The following is a 15310-nucleotide window of genomic DNA, read 5'->3' on the forward strand; positions in this document are numbered from 1 at the left end:
TACAGAATTTACTTGTAAGAAAAAAACTGAGAAAGAAGAGAATGGAATGGAATGGAATGAAATTCAACTACAATGTGAGAATTATCAGAAATCATGTATAACAATTTATGTGCTGATAAACTTTTTAACAGCCAGATCTCAGAGTGGAAAAAATACATGCCTGTATGAACAAATGTAAGTTATCTTAAACTAGAGGCCTGATGCATGAAATTTGTGCAAGAGTAGGCCTTCTTTCCCCCAGCTGTCAGCATCAGCTTTCCTCTGGCACCAGGACTCGGGCTTCCCTTTGGCCGCTGGTAGGCACACGGGACTGGGGTTTCCCTCGCAGCCCCGGCTCATCCGGAAGGCCATCCAGAAGGATGTCCGGAAGGACACCTGGTCTAATTGGCATATTATGCTTTTATTATTATAGACTAGAGGCCAGGTGCACGAAATTTGTGCAGTGGGGGGGGGGGGGTGTCCCTCAGCCCAGCCTGCCCCCTCTCACATACTGGGAGTCCTCAGGGGATGTCCTAGTGATGGCTTAGGCCCGCTCCCTGCTCCCCTTGGAGATAGGGCCTAAGCCACAGTCTGGCCTCCCTTTGTGGGAGGCGACCAGGCTGATCAGGGGAAGGCACCAGCCCCATCACTGCGCTGCTGCAGCCACTGCCAGTCACTGCAGCCAGCAAGTTTTTTTCATCAACACAGACTCCAGTCCCTTCACCATGAAAAAATGACAACTTTCTTTAGGCATTTTCAAGATGTGTCTTTCATATAATAATAATTTCTTTATTATTTTTTTTATCCTCACCTGAGGATATGTTTCCATTGATTTTTAGAGAATATGGAAGAGAAAGGGAAAGACAGAGAGAAACGTCAAAGTGAGAAGAACACTTTGATTGGTTGCCTGCTGCATGAGCCCTGACCTGGGCCCCAGCCAGGGAAGAGCCTGCAACCTAGGTACATGCCCTTGGTCAGAATTGAACTCAGACCCTGCCATCAGCAGGCCAAGGCATTATCTACTGAGCCAAACCGGCTAGGGAAGGATATGACATTTCTTAGCCCTCCAGCAGTGGACCTTTTTTTTTTTCGCCAGGAGTGCGGTGAAAAACCCTAGATCACCTTTTTGGATTCTTATTACCCAAGTTACTAAGAATATTACCAGTTGCATACAGGGAGCTTAACCAATGAGCGGTCATGAAAGGTGTTTCCTCTGTAGTTCACACCAATCGCCGGCTTGCTCCCCCCCCCCCAGGCCTGACACCTCTGGCCCAGGCTTCAGGCCTGGGCAGGGGACCCTCATCTCCCCCTGATCACCAGCTCCGTTCTCGCCCAGGCCTGACGCCTTGACCAGAGGGGTCAACCCCCATCACCCTCCAATCGCCAGATCGGCCCCTTGCCCAGGCCTGACGCCTCCGCCAGAGGTGTCAGGCCTGGGCAGGGGACCCCCATCTCCCTCCCATCACCGGCTCTGCCCTCGCCCAGGCCTGACACCTCGGCCAGAGGCATCGACCCCCATCACCCTTCGATCACCGGATCGGCCCCTTGCCCAGGCCTGATGCCTCGGCCAGAGGCATCAGGCCTGGGCAGGGGACCCCCAGACCCCTCCGATTGCAGGCTCCGCACCCCGCCCAGGCCTGATGCCTCGGCCAGAGGCGTCTACCTCCATCACCCTCCAATCTCCGGATTGGCCCCCCGCCCAGGCCTGACGCCTCGGCCAGAGGCGTCTACCTCCATCACCCTCCGATCTCCGGATTGGCCCCTTGCCCAGGCCTGACGCCTCTGCCAGAGGCATCAGGCCTGGGCAGAGGACCCCCATTTCCCCCTGATCACCGGCTTCTGGGCGGCTTCTGGGGCCGGCCTGCAGCCAGGGATGGCGGTTCATGCTGTCCCACCCTGCCTGCAGTATGCAAATTAGCCGCCATCTTGGTTGGTGGTTAATTTGCATATTATGCTGATTAGCCAATGGGAGGCATAGTGAAGGTACGGTCAATTACCATGTTTGTCTATTATTAGATAGGATAGTACTCATACAAACAACAAATATATACTAATAAAAAGGTAATATGCTAATTAGACTGGATGTCTTCCAGGTGTCCTTCCAGACAAAGCCACAGTGGCGGAAGCTAAGGTAGAGGCAATTAGGGGTGATCAGGCTGGCAGGGGAGGGCAGTTAGGGGGCAATGAGGCCAGCAGGGGAGAGCAGTTAGGAGGTGATGAGGCCGGCAGGGGAGCAGTTAGGGTGCGATCAGACCAGCAGGCAGAGACAGTTAGGAGTGATCAGGCAGGCAGGCAAGAGGTTAGGAGCCAGCAGTCCCAGATTGTGAGAGGGATGTCCCCCGAGGGGTCCCAGATTGGGCTGCAGGCCTGGATGAGGGACCCCCCCCCATACACGAATTTTGTGCACTGGGCCTCTAGTATAATAATAATAAACAAATAAATAATAATAATAACATATACAGCACTCTTTATTATAAGTTTAATATGGCCAATTAATTCTCACATAACTCATATCTGTATTCAACCTATGGGTAAAATAATGAGCAAGCATAGTTCCAACATGAATGTGGATTGATTTTTGTTTTTTAGCAAGCAAGATGAAAGAGAAACAACAAGGAGGTGTGCCAAAACATTTTGAGCAAATGTGTGTTGAATTAGATAATAGTTTTAAATACAGAATGACTATTTCTTCAACTTTCCATGCTTTTCACTATGTAATAGTTACATACATGACATATTTTCTAAAATTAAATTTGCATTTTCTCCTTCACTTTTTTAAGTCTAGACAACCAGCAAAACAATAACTCCAAGCCCTGATTTTTTGTGTCTTCCAATTTCCATGGTGTAAATATTCTCACCATGTTCAATTTCAGGTTATGAGCACAAAGGCACTGAACACATGCAGAGTGGGAAGAGACACACAGAAGCATGCCATTATGTAGTATTTATAACCACCTAGATACAATAGATGTAAACCTCAAGGGCATAAGTAATTACAAAATGTAATAAAGTAGGAAGAAATGAGTTTTGGAAATTCATTACCTTTTAAAACTATAATTTAAGTATATTGATATAATTTAATACTTAATAACAACTGTATTCAACAGCCAGCTCAACAAACTCCTGAACACTGGAGTGATCTCATCCAGAGGGCAACAGGGGCCATTCCCAAATTCAGTCCCCTTTACCAGAAGACCAACTAGCAACTATCCACAGACAAGACACCACTGTAAAAATTCCAGAACCTGGGGGTGAGACTAGAAGGACCATGTTAGAAGGGTAAGAAGGAGTGGCTATATTTGGACCAAACAGTCCCCCATACCAGCACAGCACCACATGGACAGGGCCCCCCTGAGCCTACAGTTTCTCTGGTGGGAATAACAGAACCCATGAGGGACATCCAGTTTCCTCAGCATTCCAGGACCCTTCCCAAGAGGCCCACTCAGGGCTCACCTCATGATGATTACTGAGGGAATCTTTGGCGCTCAACCACTGAAGATCAGAAGGAGCCTGAGATAGTATGAGATAGCATACCACCCATGTGACCAGAAAGCACTTTTCACCTCTGAACAGCATTTGGATCTAGTCTTCTCTGAAACTCACCTGAAGAAATATTGCTGTAAGGGAGCCCTCATAAAACATAAGCAGTAGGCTGTGTTCTTTAAACCTCTTTCGCACCTAGCATTGAAAAAATACCATGTAGTCCCAATTTATATATATACAATTTGTTTAAAGAATAATTTCCTTTTATATTCATATTAGAACTTTTAAATATAGCTCTTGACATACAAAAATAGCCTTTAGAGTTTAAAATATCCATTGAATTGCTTGTGTTGAGCTCAATTAATGTTTATGTTATAGTGGACTGGTTAAAGTCAAATAAAATATTTATATAATATAGAACTCACAAAAAGTTACTCATCAGATTAAAAATAAAACATATTTACAAAATATATCTACCCTGAAAATTATGATTCTAGGGATTTCAATTTAGACAAAAGTAAATGTCACTTAAGTGACAGCAGTTGCTTAAACCAGTAATGAAAGGAAGACATTGAAAATTCCTTTTGAAACAAGGCGAAAAAAAAGTCTTAAGTTTCTTGCTGGGATCCTGGTTTTCAGTAATTGGTTCATTTGGATGTTAGGTCAACCCTGCTGGTAATTCATTTCTAAATTTAGATTGTAGTGGTAGAGAGAAATCCAGCCAACAAGGGAGAATATTGAGGAAAACTTCTTGCTAGGTAGTCCTTGCTATGGCTGAATAAGGTGTGTGAGGAAACCTGCTGGTGGGAAATAAACTCACAAGGTGGGAAATGCAGGATCCGCATATATTCCTGGAGGAAGGGATTCAAAATCACTGTCCCCTCCCCATGAACACTTTCCATGGTACCACTAGACCTCATATGGGAATGGGAGGCAGGTGAACATATCCTGAGACTCAAGGTGAGAGCCTAAAGGTTGGGAATGTCCAACCTGAGAAATCATTTGGTCTGGCCCTGCCAGGGCATTAGGGATGAGTTAATTAAATGTTTGAGCACATATAGCAGGCTAATTTTTTAGGTGCTAAATTTTGTATGGCCCGCGAGTGATGTTATAAATATCCAAATGGCCCTTGGCAGGAAAAGGGTTCCCCACCCCTGGAAACAAACAGAGAGAAGCCCTCCTTTCAGGAGATCAAGTCATTCATAGGGGAGGGACCACAGCAAAAAGCTTGCTGCCAAATGCTGTTTGAAAAGCCACTCACAAAACAATGGCCTTTATGACTTCTATATGTTTATAATGGCATCCATGAACTCATCATTTTTCTGAAAATTTGGGTTTCTCTTTACTAACTCTTTTTCAAGGAAGTATATTTCATGCTCAAGTACAAAGCTGATTACATCCAGCTTTTCCTAAGTTTCCTCCACACTTGGAGCTTTTGATGACACTCTCTCAAGCTGGCATCATTTTAAATGATTATAGTCCTTCTTACCATTGTTTAATAAGGCTAATTTTTGTCAAGAATTTTCCATCTTTGTTCAGTAAGTTTTATGGCAAGCTGTTTTCTCCTTCTAACATAACATTTACCTTATCAAAATTTCTGAACAAGAAGAAAACTAACTATAAAAGATGCAATGATTGCCCTAACTGGTTTGGCTCAGTGGACAGAGCGTCGGTCTTCGGACTGGAGGGTCCCAGGTTCGATTCCGGTCAAGGGCATGTGCCTTGGTTGCAGGCACATCCCCAGTAGGGGGCGTGCAGGGGGCAGCCGACTGATGTTTCTCTCTTATCGATGTTTCTAATTCTCTATCCCTCTTCCTTCCTCTCTGTAAAAAATCAATAAAATATGTTTTTTAAAAAAAGATGCAATGATTGCTGCACCTACCACTACCTCCCAGGACCCAGTGTCATGTCTTTAGGCCACTCTACCAAAACCCAGTGCAGGTTCTCAAAGACCAACCCTCAAGTAAAACTTCACTCCTTTCTGTGGATGCTTCTGGTATCTCCCAGCAGAACTCATAGCAGAGCTCTCTACAGGTGCCATGGCTCCATTGGGCCACAGAGGACAACTGCCATCACTGCCCTCTCCCGCGCCCTCCCCCCACTTCACCCTGAGCCCAACAAAACATAGCACTTTTTCAAGAACCCAAATCCACACTGGACAACCAGAATAAACTGAGTGAGGATTGTTAAGACAGGAGGACAAGAATGAAAAAAAAATTCATTTGCCCACTCTAATGCTTAATGCTCCATCTTTTCTCTTTTAAAAATAAAATCAACATTTTAAAGAATAACATACATAGAGAAGAATGCCCAAATCATCAGTGTATAGTTTAATTCATACCCATAAATTGGACAAATCTATGTAACTACTGCACCAGTCAAGAAATAGAATAATGCCTGGCTCGCATGGCTCAGTGGTTAAGCGTCAACCTATGAACCAGGAGGTCACAGTTTGGTTCCCTGGTCAGGGCACATGCCTGAATTGCAGGCTCAATCCCCAGTGTGGGGCATGCAGGAGGCAGCCCATGGATGATTCTCTCTCATCACTGGTTTTTCTGTCTCTCTCTCTCCCTTTCCCTTCATCTCTGAAATGACTACAAACATTTTTAAATGTTTAAATAAATAGAATAATACCTGCTCCCCGACAAAAGTTTAGCTGTGTCCTTTTGAAATCTCTATATCTCTTCTCTTTATTGAAGGTAATAAATATTCTGATATCTAAAGGCATAAATTCATTTTAGTTGTTTTTAAACATATAAGACATACTCTTTGAGTATAGTTCCTTTTGCCAAATGTTAAGTTTGTATATTTAATCTGTTTAATGTAGCAGTACTTCATCCATTTTCAATACTGTGTAGAACTGAAACTGCTGAGTTGGTGCATTGGAATATACAGGTAGATGTTGCCAAATAGTTTTCAGAGTGGTGGATTAATTTCTACTTCTACTGGCACACATATAGCTCCAGCTGCTTTACATGCACTCCAACTCTTATTAATGTTAGTCTTTAATTTCTGCCTCATAAAATGTGATTTTAAAATATTCACAATATTTTAAATATTGTGATTTTATATTACACTAGTAGACCCGTGCACGAATTCATGCGCTAGTAGCTCTCTGTGGGCCTGGCCACTCCATACCCACTGCCCAGAGGCTCTCCGGGGTCCAAAGGCCCATTCGCGGCTGGTCACAGAACACTTGCCTCATCGCCGGGGCAACAACGCAAGTGTTCTGTGCCCTGGCCTGGCCAGAGGCCCATCATCGGCTGGGAAATGCAAACGACTTCCCTCCCTGTTCTCAGGAACTCCAATAAAGGGCTTCCTTCCTCTTTCTTGGCCAGCTTTCACCCCTGTGCCTCAACCACCAGCCTCTCCTGTCACACTATCCTCCACCCCCTCCACCCTCTGGCTGCCTGGACTTGACCTTGACCAGGAGTCGAGGGCCACTCGACTCTTCTCAGCTCGCAGGTTCCTTCTCTTCTTATGCAAGCGTTCCACATCCCGGCCTGGCCAGAGGCCCATCCATGGCCGGGTGCAGGACTCCGGTGGGGCTGAGAGGACTGGGCACCATTATCTTTGTGTCGGAGTGATGGTTAATTTGCATATTACCATTTTATTAAATAGTATTTGCCTAATGACTATTGAGATTAAATGCCTTTTCATATCCTTATTTTTCATTTGAATATTATCTTTTATGAAGAGCTGTTATAGGTCTCCTACTATTTTTCCAAGGGGCTGTCTTTTTCTTACTGATTTGTAGGAATTTATTATACAAGCCCTATTTTGGTTATCTGTGTTCAAAATATCTTCTCCCAAATTGTGGATTGTGGTTTTCAATCTCTAAACAGAGACATTTTGTACACAAAATTTCTTAATAGTGATATAGACAAATTAAGCAATCATTTCCTTTATGGTCACTTTTTGTATCTTCTTTAAGTCTTTGGGTGCCTCTAGATCAGGGGTGGGCAAACTTTTTGACTCGAGGGCCACAATGGGTTCTTAAACTGGACCGGAGGGCCGGAACAAAAGCATGGATGGAGTGTTTGCGTGAACTAATATAAATTCAAAGTAAACATCATTACATAAAAGGGTACGGTCTTTTTTTTTTTTTTAGTTTTATTCATTTCAAATGGGCTGGATCCGGCCCGTGGGCCATAGTTTGCCCATAGCTGCTCTAGATCATGAAGTTATCTCTTAAGTTACCTTCTATTGTTTACCATTTATGTCTACTATTTCCTGGATTGAGTTTTGTATTGATATGAGGTAGAAGTTAGGTTTTCTATTTTTCATATGGATATACAATTGACACAACATCATTTATTGAAAACAAAACTATCATTTCCTCACAGATCTAAAGTACAGAGTTTATAATAAATGAAGTCTACAATGCTTCATGGGTCTAATTCTGAACTCTAATTGATTAGTATATTTACATATTTATATATCTATGTGCCAATATGACACTGCCTTCATTATTATACCTTTATAATAAGTCTTTCTATGAAATAAAATTATCCCAACCTACTCAAGATTGTCCCTGCTGCTCTTGGTCCTTTGCATTTTCATAAAAATTTTAGGACCTGGTTCTTAATTTATCACAAGCATAAAGATAAAACATTCTAGGTTTTCACAAATATAGTTATTCGTCTTAAATCTATATATCAGCTTCACCTTAAATCTATAGATAAACTATAGAGAGATTGACATATTTGTAATGAGTCTTCCAATCCAATACATTCCTTCATTTATTAAGGTCTTCCATGTATTTTCAATATTTTATAAATAAATAAAGGACTGTGCAGAATTTTCTGTTTCCTCTAATGTCAGTTTTGGTAGATTGTATTTTTTGATAAATTTGTCTATTATATCACAATTTTCTAATTTACTGCTTTAAGTTATATAGTGATGCACCATTTTCACTCCTGCTATTATCTTTCTGTCTTTTAAGAGTTGGTCAGTTCTGGTGTAAAAAGAAGAAATAACAAGCTCAGAAAGAAAACAGCCACACACACAAAAAGAAATGGCTACAAACAAATACCTTTCAATAATAACTTTAAATGTAAATGGACTAAATGCTCCAACCAAAAGACATCGAGTGGCTGAATGGATAAAAAAACATGACCCATACATCTGCTGTCTACAAGAGACCCACCTCATTAGAAGGGACTCACACAGACTGAAAGTGAAGGGATGGAAGAATATCTTTCAGGCAAATGGAAAGGAAAAGAAAGCTGGGGTAGCAATACTTATATCAGACAAAATACATCTCAAAGTGAAGGCCATAACAAAAGATAAGGAAGGCCACTTCATAATACTAAAGGGATCAATACAACAAGAGGATATAACCCTGATAAACATATATGCACCCAATGCAGGAGCACCCACATACATAAGAAAACTTCTGGAAGATATCAGGGGAGAGATCGACAATAATACAATCTAGTAGGGGACTTTAATACACCACTGACATCATTGGATAAATCCGCCAGACAAACAATCAGCAAAGAAACAGCAATCCTAAATGACTCACTAGATCAGATGGACTTAATTGACATCTTCAGAACACTCCATCCCAAAGCCATGGAATATACATTCCTCTCAGGTGCTCATGGGACATATTCAAAAATAGACCACATATTGGGTCACAAGCAAAGTCTCCACAAATTCAAGAAGATTGAAATCATAAAAAGCATCTTCTCACACCACGATGGCATAATGTTAGAAATAAACTACAATAAAAACAACCCAAAATACTCAAACACTTGGAAGCTGAATAGCATGTTATTAAATATTGATTGGGTTACCAATGAGATCAAAGAAGAAATTAAAAACATCCTGGACACTAATGACAATGAAAACACAACAATCCAAAACCTATGGGACACAATGAAAGCAGTCCTGAGAGGGAAGTTAATAGCTCTACAGGCCTATCTCAAAATACAAGAAAAAATGGTAGTTAATCATCTAACTCTACAACTCAAAGAATTAGAAAGAGAGTAACAAGAAAACCCCAGAGTGAGCAGAAAGAAGGAGATAATAAAGATTAGAGCAGAAATCAATGAAATAGAGACCAAAAAAACAATACAGAAAATCAATGAAACCAAGAGCTGGTTCTTTGAAAGGATAAACAAGATTGACAAACCCCTAGCCAGGCTCACCAAGAAGCAAAGAGAGAGGTCCCAAATAAACCAAATCAGAAACGATAGAGGCAAAATAACAACAGACCCCACAGAAATACAAATGATTGTTAAACAATACTACGGACAACTCTACTCCAACAAACTAGACAACCTGGAGGAAATGGACAAATTCCTAGAAAAATACAACACTCCAAAACTCAATCAGGAAGAATCTAAAAATCTCAATAGGCCAATAACTATGGAAGAAATTGAAGCAGTCATCAAAAAGCTTCCAGCAAACAAAAGCCCAGGACCAGACAGCTTCTCAGGGGAGTTTTACCAAACTTTCAAGGAAGAACTAAAACCTATCCTCCTCAGATTACTACAAAAAGTTCAAGAGGAAGGAACACTTCCAAGCACATTCTATGAAGCTAGCATCACCCTAATACCAAAACCAGGTAAAGACAACACAATGAAAGAGAATTACAGGCCAATATCCCTCATGAACATAGATGCCAAAATCCTCAACAAAATCTTAGCAAATCGGATCCAGCAGTACATCAGAAGGATCATACACCATGACCAAGTAGGGTTTATCCCAGGGATGCAAGGATGGTACAACATCCGTAAATCAATAAACGTGATACATCACATAAACAAATTGAAAGAAAAAAACCACATGGTCATATCAATTGATGCAGAAAAAGCACTCGACAAAATCCAACACCCATTTTTGATAAAAACTCTCAGCAAGGTGGGAATAGAAGGATCATACCTCAACATAATAAAAGCCATATATGACAGGCCCACAGCCAAAATCATACTCAATTGACAAAAACTAACACCATTTCCCCTAAGAACAGGAACAAGACAGGGATGCCCACTCTCACCACTCCTGTTCAACATAGTCCTGGAAGTATTAGCCATTGCAATTAGACAAGAAGAAGAAATAAAAGGCATCCAAATTGGAAAAGAGGAAGTAAAACTGTCCTTATTTGCAGATGACATGATATTATACATACAAAACCCTAGAGACTCCATCAAAAAACTACTAGACATAATACATGAATTTGGCAATGTAGCAGGATACAAAATTAACCCCAAGAAATCCGAGGCATTTTTATACACCAATAGTGAACTTTCAGAAAGAGAGATTATAAAAACAATCCCATTTACCATCGCACCAAAAAATTAAGATACCTAGGAATAAACTTAACTAAAGAGGTAAAAGACCTCTACTCAGAAAACTACAGGACATTGAAAAAAGAGATAGAGGAAGACATAAAGAGATGGAAGAACATACCATGTTCTTGGATTGGTAGAATCAACATCATTAAAATGTCCATACTACCCAAAGCAATCTATAAATTCAACCCACTTCCCATTAAAATACCAATGGCCTTCTTCAAAGATCTAGAACGAACTCTCCAAAAATTCATCTGGAATAAAAAAAGACCCCGAATAGCTGCAGCGATCCTGAGAAAGAACAAATTAGGTGGGATCTCAATGCCAGATATCAAGCTGTATTACAAAGCCACTATTCTCAAAACTGCCTGGTACTGGCACAAGAACAGACATATAGATCAGTGGAATAGAATAGAGAGTCCAGAAATTAGCCCGAACCAATATGCTCAATTAATTTTTGACAAAGGAGGCATGAACATACAATGGAGTCAAGATAGTCTCTTCAATAAATGGTGTTGGGAAAATTGGACAGATACATGCAAGAAAATGAAACTAGATCACCAACTTACACCATACACAAGAATAAACTCAAAATGGATAAAGGACTTAAATATACGACAGGAAACCATAAAAATTCTAGAAGAATCCAAAGGCAACAAAATCTCAGACATATGCCAAAGCAATTTCTTCACTGATACAGCTCCTAGGGCAGTTGAAACTAAAGAAAAAATGAACAAATGGGACTACATCAAAATAAAAAGCTTCTGCACAGCAAAAGAAACCATCAACAAAACAACAAGAAAACCCACTTCGTGGGAAAACATATTTGCCAACGTCATATCTGATAAGGGCCTAATCTCCAAAATTTATAGGGAACTCATACAACTTAACAAAAAGAAGATAAACAATCCAATCAAAAAATGGGCAAAGGAGCTAAATAGACACCTTTCAAAAGAGGACATTCAGAAAGCCAAGAGACATATGAAAACATGCTCAAAGTCACTAATCATCCAAGAGATGCAAATCAAAACAACAATGAGGTACCATCTCACACCTGTCAGAATGGCCATCATCAACAAATCAACAAACGACAAGTGCTGGAGAGGATGTGGAGAAAAAGGAACACTTGTGCACTGCTGGTGGGAATGCAGACTGGTGCAGCCACTATGGAAGGCAGTATGGAGGTTCCTCAAAAAATTGGAAATGGAACTCCCATTTGACCCTGTGAACCCACTTCTAGGAATATATCCCAAGAAACCAGAAACACTAATCAGAAAGGATATATGCACCCCTATGTTCATAGCAGCACAATTCACCATAGCTAAGATCTGGAAACAGCCTAAGTGCCCATCAGTAGATGAATGGATTAGAAAACTGTGGTACATCTACACGATGGAATACTATGCTGCTGTAAAAAAGAAGGAACTCTTACCATTTGCAACAGCATGGATGGAGCTGGAGAGCATTATGCTAAGTGAAACAAGCCAGTCATTGAAGGAAAAATACCACATGATCTCACTCATTCATGGATAATAAAGACCATTACAAACTTTTGAACAATAATAGATACAGAGGCAGAGCTGCCTCAAACTGATTGTCAAACTGCAGTGGGAAGGCCAGGGAGGGCTGGGGGACAGGAGGGAGGGGAGTAAGAGATCAACCGAAGGACTTGTATGCATCCATATAAGCATAACTAATGGACATAAGACACTGGGGGGTAAGGGAGGGCAGGGGTTTTTCAAGGGTGCGGGGGGGGAGGACACTTATGTAATACCCTTTGTAATACTTTTAGCAAAAAAAAAAAAGAGTTGGTCAGTTTGTTGGAGATTTATGAATCTTATTAGTCTTTTTAAAATTGTTTCTGGCTTTGTGATTCTTCTTATTGTATATTATTTTTATATTTCATTCATTTCTGAGTTCACCTTTATTATTTTCTCCATTTATTAACTTTTAGTTTAATTTGCTACTCTTTTGCTTACTTTTTGAAAAAAAATGCCTTTAATTTATCTTTAGCTGTTGTGCTTTTCTAAATAGGCATTAAGACAATACATTGTGTACATGGTAGAAATATAGATATATTCCACAAATTCTCATGTGTCCTTTTCATTATCTTTCAATTTAAAATATTTTTAGCTTGTATTGTAACTTCTACTTTGATCCATGGACAATTAAAAGTATTTGTTTAACATATGGGGATTTTTGTGTTTTTATTATTTACTAGAGGCCCGGTGCACAAATTAATGCACATTAAAAGGAAATTAATCAAAATAAATATTTTAATATTGCTATTCGCCCTTTCTCTATAATAGAAGTGTCAACCAAATTTATGATCGACAATGACAGATGGAAACACATGCATGCAATTGGCGCCAGCAAGAGCTTTATATATGTAGATAAACTTGCTTACTTAGAACTGCTTTCTGATTTAGCTAAACTTTCTCATTCACTATTAAAATATCACCTTTCTGTTGAAGGGACTGACTAAGAGTATGTACTCTTATTAATATATTTTATTGATTTCTTACAGAGAGGAAGGGAGGGAGATAGAGAGTTAGAAACATCGATGAGAGAGAAACATCGATGAGAGAAAAACATCGATCAGCTGCCTCCTGCACACTCCCTACTGGGGACGTGCCTGCAACCAAGGTACATGCCCTTGACCGGAATTGGACCTGGGACCCTTGAGTCGCAGGCTGACGCTCTAGCCACTGAGCCAAACCGGTTAGGGCAAGAGTATGTACTTTTAACATATCTTTTAAGTAACATACTGGAGAGTGTTACCTATTATCTTATGAAAGGTCAGAAAATTTGGAGCATTTGTGTGTTTGTAAAAGAACAAAGCATAAATCATCTTTTAGCTTTTTATCTCTTTTAGGTAATTTGCCACAGGATCAAGAATGAACTTCCATGTGGTTAAAATTCTTTCATGGTCACTCTCCATCTCATTACAAACACCATGAAGATGAAATGCTTAAAGGTCTCGCTTTAAAAGAAAGAAATTAACCAATCGATGATATCATGCAGCACTTTGGTCATATCTAACTTCAACATCTTTGCTTCAAGGCTTCGCTAAGAATGTTGCAGGGAGTGAATTTCACTTGTGGTTCATTCTTTCTGTTTTATCCCCAGAATCTTTTTCTTTTTGTTTAATTCTAGTCAAAGCAGCTAAACCTACCTAGCTTTTCAAGAAAATAATTAGTTTAAAGAAGTCAATTAATCCAACAAAATACCTGACTTAATATATTATTTTTTTTATGAATCACAAAGATTTTTTAGTTTTCTTAATTGAAACAGAACCTAATAAATACCATCAACTGAGATATTACAAAGTCATCTGTACATTCAGGCAATTATATAGCACGCATTCCATGTTTGTTCTAATACTTGTTTCTTCAAGTGATCAGCAGTGTTTCCTCTGGGCTTTCCAATAGTATTTGCTGGCAAACAAATGCATATTAGTTTACTGCCATGTTGTTTGCCGTTTATAACACTTGTTTTTGATGTGTGTGTTTTTACCATAGCTGCAAGAACAAAGTGTTTCCAAATTTGTGGAATCTGTTTTGCTATTAATAACTATTTACTTGTTCGTTTAACAAGTACATTGCCTACAATAGGCCACACACTATTCCAGGCTGAGGATATAGCAGTGAACCACAAGGAAAAACGATACCTGCACTCAGAAAGCTAGTCTTTAAACCCCAAATGATATTTCTAAATGTTTAACATGAAGTTAAGGAAATTGTAGCAAAGACTTAGATGTCTCATAATTGTAAACATCACTGAAAAAGTTTACAAGTTTTTCTCCATGTTTTGGTTGCTTTATTTTTAATTGTCTCGTTAACTGCTTTGTCTTACTACCATTAGATCATATCTCAAGCACAAAAATAAACTTAGGGTGAGATTCATCATTAACATTAGCAGTTGATTTGTTTTTCAATAGTCCTATTCTTACATTATTGTTTGTCTCATTAGATCATTGCTGTGTTTCCTTCATATTGTCATTGTCACCAGTTTCTTGTTAACTATGTTTGCTTTATAAAGATGAAGTTTAATCCATGGTGTCTCTATAAATCAGTTCAAGCAACAAATAAACCACTGTATTTATTTTGGCAGAGAATGTAATAAAGGAAATTGGTTCAAGAGGTACTGGAGGATTTAACAAGAATAAAGGGACACTGTAGTCACAGAGATGGCACACTGTGGTCACTGAGACAGTAACTTCAGGAACAGGTTCCACTCCTGGATCTAGAGATCGAAGAGAAGAAGATGGAGTAACAGACCTAGAATCTGGCAGAGGCTGGGGACCTGGGGTCCAGACCTCTGAGGAGGTGCCAGTACCGGTTCCTCAGGCACTTGGAGGTAGGGCGCAGGGGTAGGACAGAGTCTGAGGAGCAAGTGCTGCCTCTGGCTGGCGCTGCCACCTCTGAGGGGCATGATGAAGCTGGTTTGAGAGTGGAAAGAAACTGGGACAAACCCACTGGGGTGACAATAGCAAAAACAGCAGGAAAATAGGAAGGAGCAAATTCTTGCTCCCTCCTCCTGCCTTT

This window comes from Myotis yumanensis, unplaced genomic scaffold (assembly GCF_028538775.1).
Source record: "Myotis yumanensis isolate MYYU_CA2020_CCGP unplaced genomic scaffold, mMyoYum1.0.hap1 SCAF_12, whole genome shotgun sequence".
Taxonomy (NCBI): domain Eukaryota; kingdom Metazoa; phylum Chordata; class Mammalia; order Chiroptera; family Vespertilionidae; genus Myotis; species Myotis yumanensis.